Source organism: Chiloscyllium punctatum, chromosome 28 (assembly GCF_047496795.1).
Source record: "Chiloscyllium punctatum isolate Juve2018m chromosome 28, sChiPun1.3, whole genome shotgun sequence".
NCBI lineage: Eukaryota > Metazoa > Chordata > Chondrichthyes > Orectolobiformes > Hemiscylliidae > Chiloscyllium > Chiloscyllium punctatum.
Genome location: NC_092766.1, coordinates 21,249,737 through 21,258,351, shown reverse-complemented (window position 1 = coordinate 21,258,351; position 8,615 = coordinate 21,249,737).

Sequence of the window (8,615 nt, the reverse complement as noted above, 5' to 3'; positions counted from 1 at the left end):
TTGAGTGAATGCGTTAAAGTTGTGGCAAGGAATAAATAATAGAAGTTTGAAGTGAACACTTACAGTTTCCTTGATTGAAAGAATGAGTTAAGCTTGACACATTGAATCAATGAGAGATGTCTACTCTTTGAATTCACACGTTACATTTATTTAATTGAATGAACGTGTGTAGTTTGTTTCATTAAATAAAAGCATTTAGTTCATGGCATTCAATGATTGGCAGAAACCATACTATTTGGTTTAGCACTTGCAACGTGTTTCACTGAATGGATAAGTGCAGTTTGCTCATTGAATGAATGAATGCAGTTAGATTCACTAAATAAATGATTTAACTTTGTTTCATTGAATCAATCATTGAAGATATATTCAATGAATGAATGAACGCAGTTTGTTTCTTTGAAAGAATGTTTTAAATTCCTGGCGTTGAAAGAATAGCAAAAGCTCTACTCATTGAATTAACTGTGTTTCAGTGAAGGAATCAGTGCAATTTGATTCATTGAATGAATGAACGCAGTTTGATTGACTAAATAAAAGACTGGTTTATTTCATTGAAGAAAGGATTAACGTTTGATTCATTGCATCAAGGATTGAAGTTTGATTCAATAAAGGAATGAATGCAGTTTGTTTCATTGAATGAAAGCGTTAAAGCTCGAGACATTGAATAAATGAGAGAAGCTCTACTCATTCAATTTAGCAGGTTCAGTTTATTTCCTCGAATAAATGAGTTTAGCTGGACACATTAAATGAATGCAAAAAGCTCTACCCATTGAATTAATACGTGCAGTCTCTTTCTAAGAACGAATCAGTGTAGGTTGTTTCATTGAATGAATGCGTAAACTCGTTGCAAGGAATGAGTGACAGAAGCTTAAAGTGAACACTTACATTTTGCTTGATTGAAAGAATGAGTTAAGCTTGACACATTGAATGAATGAGAGATGTCTACTCTTTGAATTCACACGTTACATTTATTTAATTGAATGAATGTGTGTAGTTTGTTTTATTAAATAAAAGCTCATGGCATTCAATGATTGGCAGAAACCATACTGTTTAGTTTAGCACGTGCAGCGTGTTTCACTGAATGGATAAGTGCAGTTTGCTTCATTGAATGAAAGAATGTGGTTAGATTTTCTAAATAAATGGTTTAAGTGTGTTTCATTGAATCAATGATTGAAGTTTTATTCAATGAACGAATGAATACAGTTTGTTTCATTGATAGAATGTGTTAAATTCCTGGCATTGAACGAATACCAAAAGCTCTACTCATTGAATTAAATGCGTTTCAGTGAATGAATCAGTGCAGTTTGATTCATTGAATGAATGAACGCCATTTGATTCACTAAATAAAAGACTGGTTTATTTCACTGAATCAAAGATTAACGTTTGATACATTGCATCAGGGATTGAAGTTTGACTCAGTAAAGGAATGAATGCAGTTTGTTTAATTGAATGAAAGAGTTCAGCTCGAGACTTTGAAAAATGAGAGAAGATCGACTCATTCAATTCGAAGGCGCTGTTTGTTTCACGAATGAATGAGTTAAGCTAGACATCTTGAATGAATGAGAAAAGCTCTACTCATTGAATTAACTGTGTTTCAGTGAATGAATCAGTGCAGTTTGATTCATTGAATGAATGAACGCAGTTTGATTGACGAAATAAAAGTCTGGTTTATTTCATTGAATCAAAGAGTAGCGTTTGATTCATTGCATCAGTGATTGAAGTTTGATTTTACAAGGAATGAATGAAGTTTGTTTCATTGAATGGAAGCGTTAAGATCGAGACATTGAATAAATAAGAGAAGCTATACTCATTGAATTCGCAGGTGCAGTTTCATGGATTGAATGAGTTATGTTAGACACATTGAATGAATGAAAAGAGGTCAACTCACTGAATTAATATATGCAGTCTGTTTCAAACAATGAATGTGTGCAGTTTGTTTCATTGAATGAATGCATTAAACTCGTGGCAAGGAATGAATGACAGAAGCTTGAAGTGAACACTTACAGTTTGCTTGTTTGAAAGAATGAGTTAAGCTTGACACATTGAATGAATGAGAGATGTCTACTCTTTGAATTCACACGTAACATTTATTTCATTGAATGAATGTGTGCAGTTTGTTTCAATGAATAAAGGCGCTAAGCTCATAGCATTCAATGATTGGCAGAAACCATACTGTTTAGATTAGCACGTGCAGCGTGTTTCACTGAATGGATAAATGCAGTTTGCTTCATTGAATGAATGAATGTAGTTAGATTCACTAAATAAATGATTTAAGTTTGTTTCATTGAATCAATGATTGAAGTTTTATTCGATGAATGAATGAACGCTCTTTGTTTCATCGAATGAATGAGTTAAGCTGGACACATTGAATGAATCAGAAAAGCTCTACTCATTGAATTATTACGAGCAGTCTGTTTCCAAGAATGAATATGTGCAGTTTGTTCCATTGATTGAATGCGTTAAAGTCGTGGCAACGAATGAATGATAGAAGTTTGAAGTGAACACTTACAGTTTGCTTGATTGAAAGAATGAGTTAACCTTGACACATTGAAAGAATCAGAGATGTCTAGTCTTTGAATTCACACGTTACATTTATTTAATTGAATAAATGTGTGTAGTTTGTTTCATTGAAAAAATGCGTTAAGCTCATGGCATTCAATGATTGGCAGAAACCATACTGTTTACATTAGCACGTGCAGCGTGTTTCACTGAATGGATAAATGCAGTTTGCTTCATTAAATGAATGAATGCAGTCAGATTCACTAAATAAATGATTTAAGTTTGTTTCATTGAATCAATGATTGAAGTTTTGTTCAATGAACGAATGAACGCAGTTTGTTTCATTGACAGACATTTCCAAACATTGCTTCCCACAAGACAGCCACCGCCTGAGATGCAATTCAGGAGCTCATGACATATGATTAAATGTTATCATGTTAGAGGATAGTAAACCTGCTAAGTTGATTAAGGCAATGGAACAACACCGTAAGAGCTTTTAAATATACAATTCAGATGAATGAGATTGCAACTCAGGGTGGGTATTACACGGGCTACGATATCAGAATACAAACCTCTTATTTAACTGGGAAAACAGGAGAAATATCATCGTCAATTCTCAATAACTGTAGAGACTTACCAGGAACACCAATGACAGCAAGGATCATGTAGAAAACTTTCCTGGCTGTTTGAATTGGCAGGTGCATTTTCAGTTGAGATTGATTATCCTTCCATGTTGCAGCGAATACACAAGCATTAAACTCTGAGCTGTTATACTCTGTGTAATCTCCATGGAGACATTGATTGTGCGACATTGTGGGAGATGTTTTCTTTCTAAAACCTTTGAACTAATTGATGATGACAACTTTATGATTCTCAGTTGGTAGATTCTTACCACTGAAATTGAATTGTGAATAGGTCTGACCACAATGAGGAAAAAATCATTGTTAGAAGCTGCGTTGTTGTTGGATGCATTTCTGCAGGTATGTGTCTAGTTTCTATAGATATTTTACAAAAACAATCCGTTCAGAGTTGTAATTACACACCTGCGGAGCAGGTGAAACTTGAACGCAGGGCAATCGGCTCAGAGCCAGGAACACTACCACTGCACCAGTTTCTTCACTATACTTCATGGAACACTGCAACAATGCAACCAGCAACTTCAAGTCCAGATTCTGCAACTTCACGGACGTGGTCCATGTTTCATTAGAAAAATAAATCATGATGCTTGCCACTTTACGAATAAAGAGGCAACTTGTTATTGTGATAAAACTGCCTTATACTAAACATATTGTATTGCTTTCTAGTGTATCGATCTCATTTTTGTTTACTGCATCAGCTGTGGTTCCCTCTTCCTCAATCCACCACGTTATTCTAAGCTTGCTTTCTTACCGGTGTTGGACTTCTGTCCAGCAGCGTGTTGAGGCAACGCACCTCACACTGTATCAGTGATGTCAGTAATAACAGTTGTTCTATGAATCTCTGATATTAGTGAGCCCTCCACCATGGCTCTACCGTAGGCCATCATTAGCTTTGTCTCAAATAAATCATCATACTAGATTACTTGCAGCAAAGCAGTTGACCTTTCATTGGACCATACCCATCCAGCCTCTCTGTAGGAGAAAGTCAAGTCGTCTCATTGTCGCTCCTCTGAGATTGCACTCATTTGCTTTTCTCAGTTGCGAATTCAATACCGTTTTGCCATAACATGGTACCAAGGCAGTCTCAGATGGTTCATTTTAGCTCCTCGCAAAGCAGCCCGTGTGTTTTTGTTTTAATCATCTCATTCTACCATTTCTCCTTTTCACAATAATCAGACGACCCACCATTTTGAGGACACCTGTTAAAAACAATCACTGTCCACCGAAACAGAAATTCCAAACTTCTCGCAGTAATCAACATATTCTTTCATAGAATAATTCTTGGACATATGTGATACACCTGTCCAATGTTGACATGTAGTTTAGAAAGTTGATGATCATATCTAGACATGGCATGATTAGTTCGGCATATCCCCAAAAACTTCAGGATTCTAATTCATAAGCAGTTGCTGGCATCAGTATTGGCTCAGAAATGTTTGGCGGGTCAGGTCATATTGGGTGGGACCTATATGTTGCAAACCAGAAACCGAGAAACCAAAGAGACGGCACAGGGAGAAGCGGATAGCATTCAAACACATGATAAACGTAACAAGAAGGAGAAGCACTTGGTCAACAATTTGCACAGCAATGAGAAAGTTCACATGATTCTGCTTGGGAGACCAATTGGAATGGAGGAAATACCCTTCCACTGGCTCACATTCACATGCAACTGTGGCCTTTCAAGATGGAGACACTGTCAACGGGGCATGTATCTTTCGCCCTGAGTGTCTCCTCTCAAACTGCCATGGACAATATATCATGCTATTTGATATATTCATATCAGTGAGCCACTGCTAATTCTTTGGGAACACCATGAATTCACCCTGACTTTGTCTTAAAGCTGCTCAATATAACACTGTCTCTGTGTAATTAACAGATAACATTATTGTCACTCTGGCCAGAAAAAACCTTACTTTGTTGAAGAATTGTCATGATATGGTCTTCTTAAATTAAACAGTTTCTTTCAGTTCTAACTGTCTGCAGGAGCAGAGGAACTGTTACGACTGAAGGGGAAGTTGAGATTTGCAACAATCCACCTTAATTCAGAATGTTACAATTGTCATGGCACCGACAATGGGCGGCACGGTGGCACAGTGGTTAGCACTGCTACCTCACAGCGCCAGAGACCCGGGTTCAATTCCCGCCTCAGGCGACTGACTGTGTGGAGTTTGCACGTTCTCCCCGTGTCTGCGTGGGTTTCCTCCGGGTACTCCGGTTTCCTCCCACAGTCCAAAGATGTGCAGGTCAGGTGAATTGGCCATGCTAAATTGCCCGTAGTGTTAGGTAAGGGGTTGATTTAGATGTAGGGGTATGGGTGGGTACGCTTCGGCGGGGCGGTGTGGACTTGTTGGGCCGAAGGGCCTGTTTCCACACTGTAAGTAATCTAAATCTAAAATAATTCACACTGTGTTTGCGAAGGCTCAATGCAATGATAACCCGGCTAATTTCACTTCCTACCTTTCACTAAAACGGGAATTACGTCGTTCTAATTCCTGGTGATTTCCAATTTTACTTCCATGAATTAACCATTTTATGCTAAGAAAATTATAATGCAAATGTCACTATCTGACATATTGGGAGACAAATCCTTTTTCCACATTGACATTTTGTTCTTTTGCCAAGCGTGTCACACCAATGGCGTCTTGTTCCTGACGCTCCCCTAATTACAACAGTTTATCTCTCCTTACTCTGAATGAGGAAGGTGTGCCATGTAGGCTAAGATAAAAAGTAAGGAGGAAGGACTTGCGGGAGGGGTGTTGGGAATGCGATAGGTGGAAGTCGTTCTTCCACCTCCTTCCATCTATCGCATTCCCAAGTCCCTCCTCCCTACGTTTTATCTTAGCCTGCTTGGCAAACCTTCCTCATTCCTGAAGAAGGGCTTATGCCCGAATCGTCGATTCTCCTGCTCCTTAGATGTTGCCTGACCTGCTGTGCTTTTCCAGGAACACATTTCTCAGCTCTCCCTACTCTGGTCAAGCTCATCGTAATAGTGAGCATCTCCCTGAATACTCCTGGAAAAATTTGGATTCTCAGAAATTAACACATTTTAGGTTCTCCATTCCACAAAGATAACCGACAACTGACAAACCGGCCTACAATGTGTCCATATATTTTCTCCACCCTGTTTGAAGCATCTTAAACAGCCATGTTTAAACCAGATAACTGGCCTCAAAGAGGCAAAAACAGTATTTTGCGTTGTTTCATCCTTATGTCCTTTTGCTTCTGTTCTGTATCTTCAATTGTACCTACCAGGAGTCGACATGAAATGTAAACTACACAATTGTTCTCACTTGAAATCCCAAGTGATCAAAATGTCTTGGTTAATGTAACAATGAATTTGTTGCAGGGATAGAATTAGCGAATGCTGAAAATCTTGTACGCTTAAGAATGGACAGTGGTTCATATTATAGTCTCCCAGGTTAGTGTTGGAACTTTGCGTTATGAGAGCAAAATTAATGGCGTTCATATGCGTGTGGAATGAACAACTTAAAGAATTTTGGATTTCATGAAGCATAGAAGTGTGACATGGTAATATAATGAAAAAGCAAGAAGGTGTATTGGGGATTCGATAACGTATTCATCGCCACCCACGCCAAACAATATAACAGTGTTGTAGCTCATCTGACATGAGCTCATTTTAGTTTTCAGTTAGTCCTTACAAACTGGGTTGTGTGGTATTTTAACTTACAAATTGGTGTATGGATGAGAGGAAAGACTGGGACAATGTGTGTTACTATTGCAAATAGCAGTTGGCTACAGTTTAACTAGTTGACAGAAATAAAGTGAACTCAGCAAAATCTGCAAATCTTAAATGAAACTAAGTTTTATTGAATAGATCCCAATCACATCTGGTAGCAGTCGTTGAGCTGTGGAAAATATATTTCTATGCAGATTCCCTGATGTTTGTCTCAGATTATTCGTCAGAGGTATGGGCTAATTCGCTGGAACTGGTACAATGCAGTGACTGCATCTCATTTGATATTCCATAACACTCAAAGCACATTGTCCAGGTGACTGCCTCCCACAGATCCTGGCTACAGTTACATTGAGCTACAGTGAGATTATGTTGAGGAGTTCTGTAACTATACAACTGTAAACAGATGCAATTCCTGTTGATATCGGTGCTATCAGCATTTGAGCAGACCCACAGATTATGTGCTGCAAATAAATAGAATACCTGGAATGCACAGAATCCAAGTTTAACAACGTCTTCCTATAGCGAAAACACTAGAATTGAATGCAATATTTCAACAGTGGCCTAACCAATGTCCTATCAGCAACAGCATTACCTCTGAACTCCTGGACTCAATGTACTGAACAATAAAGGCAAACTTACCAAACTCCTTCTCCTCTATGCTGTTTACCTGGAACCTTGTATTGTGTATCAGAGTTATATCCAGTTACTTTCCTACCCCTGGAAATGTAATAGCAGCCGCTCCACACTCTTATTTTTCTCCCTCACACGTTCCGACACAAGCAAAATTTTGTTATTATTGTAATTTGTCTCCATCTCGCTGATCTGGGAACTTCACTGTACCCCAGGTTAGTGACCACTGCTGGCTGAAAGAAGGCACTGCGACCAACCCGGAGAAATGAGCAGAGTCTGTCGGGGCTCATGAGGCAGCGCCACGCTCAATTGGTACACTTTTAGATTGAGAAATAAAACAACCGATTATTTATTATTAATTAAAGTTTTTGGACGTTTGTGAATTTGTCCAGTTGTTATTTTATTCGATATTAGGAAGTATTTCACAAAAAAGTGAGTGAGTTTGAACTAGATGAAATACAGAAAACGTTAATGTAATGTAAGAATGGAATACTCTGGATCTCTGAGTATTTGGAGGCTGGGATTTATTTGAACCTTTTCATGAACCTGAGATGTTAAGCTTCCCTCTCCATCTCTGCAGAAGCTGATGAACCTGCTGAGCACTTGCAGCAACTTCCTGTGACTATTGGAGATGCCCAGTGTGAGCAGTCTCACACTGTCTGACTATGAAAGGAATCCTTGTGTAAGAGTCGATGTTGAGATGGGAAGTAACAGTGGGTAAAATTTCAAATAACACAGATATTCTGAGCATTGATTTCCCGGTTCCACACTGGAATTCTCAGATATCCGTCATTATGAAAAATAAGGAACAATTTGAATGTTCTGTTTTCCACAGAATGAAACCTTCATGCAATTGTAGATCAAGCAAGCAATCAAGTAACTTCAATCAGATTGGAGATTTTCTGGTGGTCGATTTAAAATTGAACCTTGCGATAGCTGGGAATCAACCCCACGTCAACGACCTGGAAAGCAGCTATAGTCCCCATTACATCCTCATCGCTCAGTAAAACTGTTGTGCAATCCCCAGACATTTTCAACCAGCTCCTCATCATAACACATTCAGAAGACCCGAAGGAAAAACAAAAATTGTTGTCAAGATGGAGTAGGACTCACAGCATCAGCTTCAGAATTCTTCAGTTACCAACAACAGACAT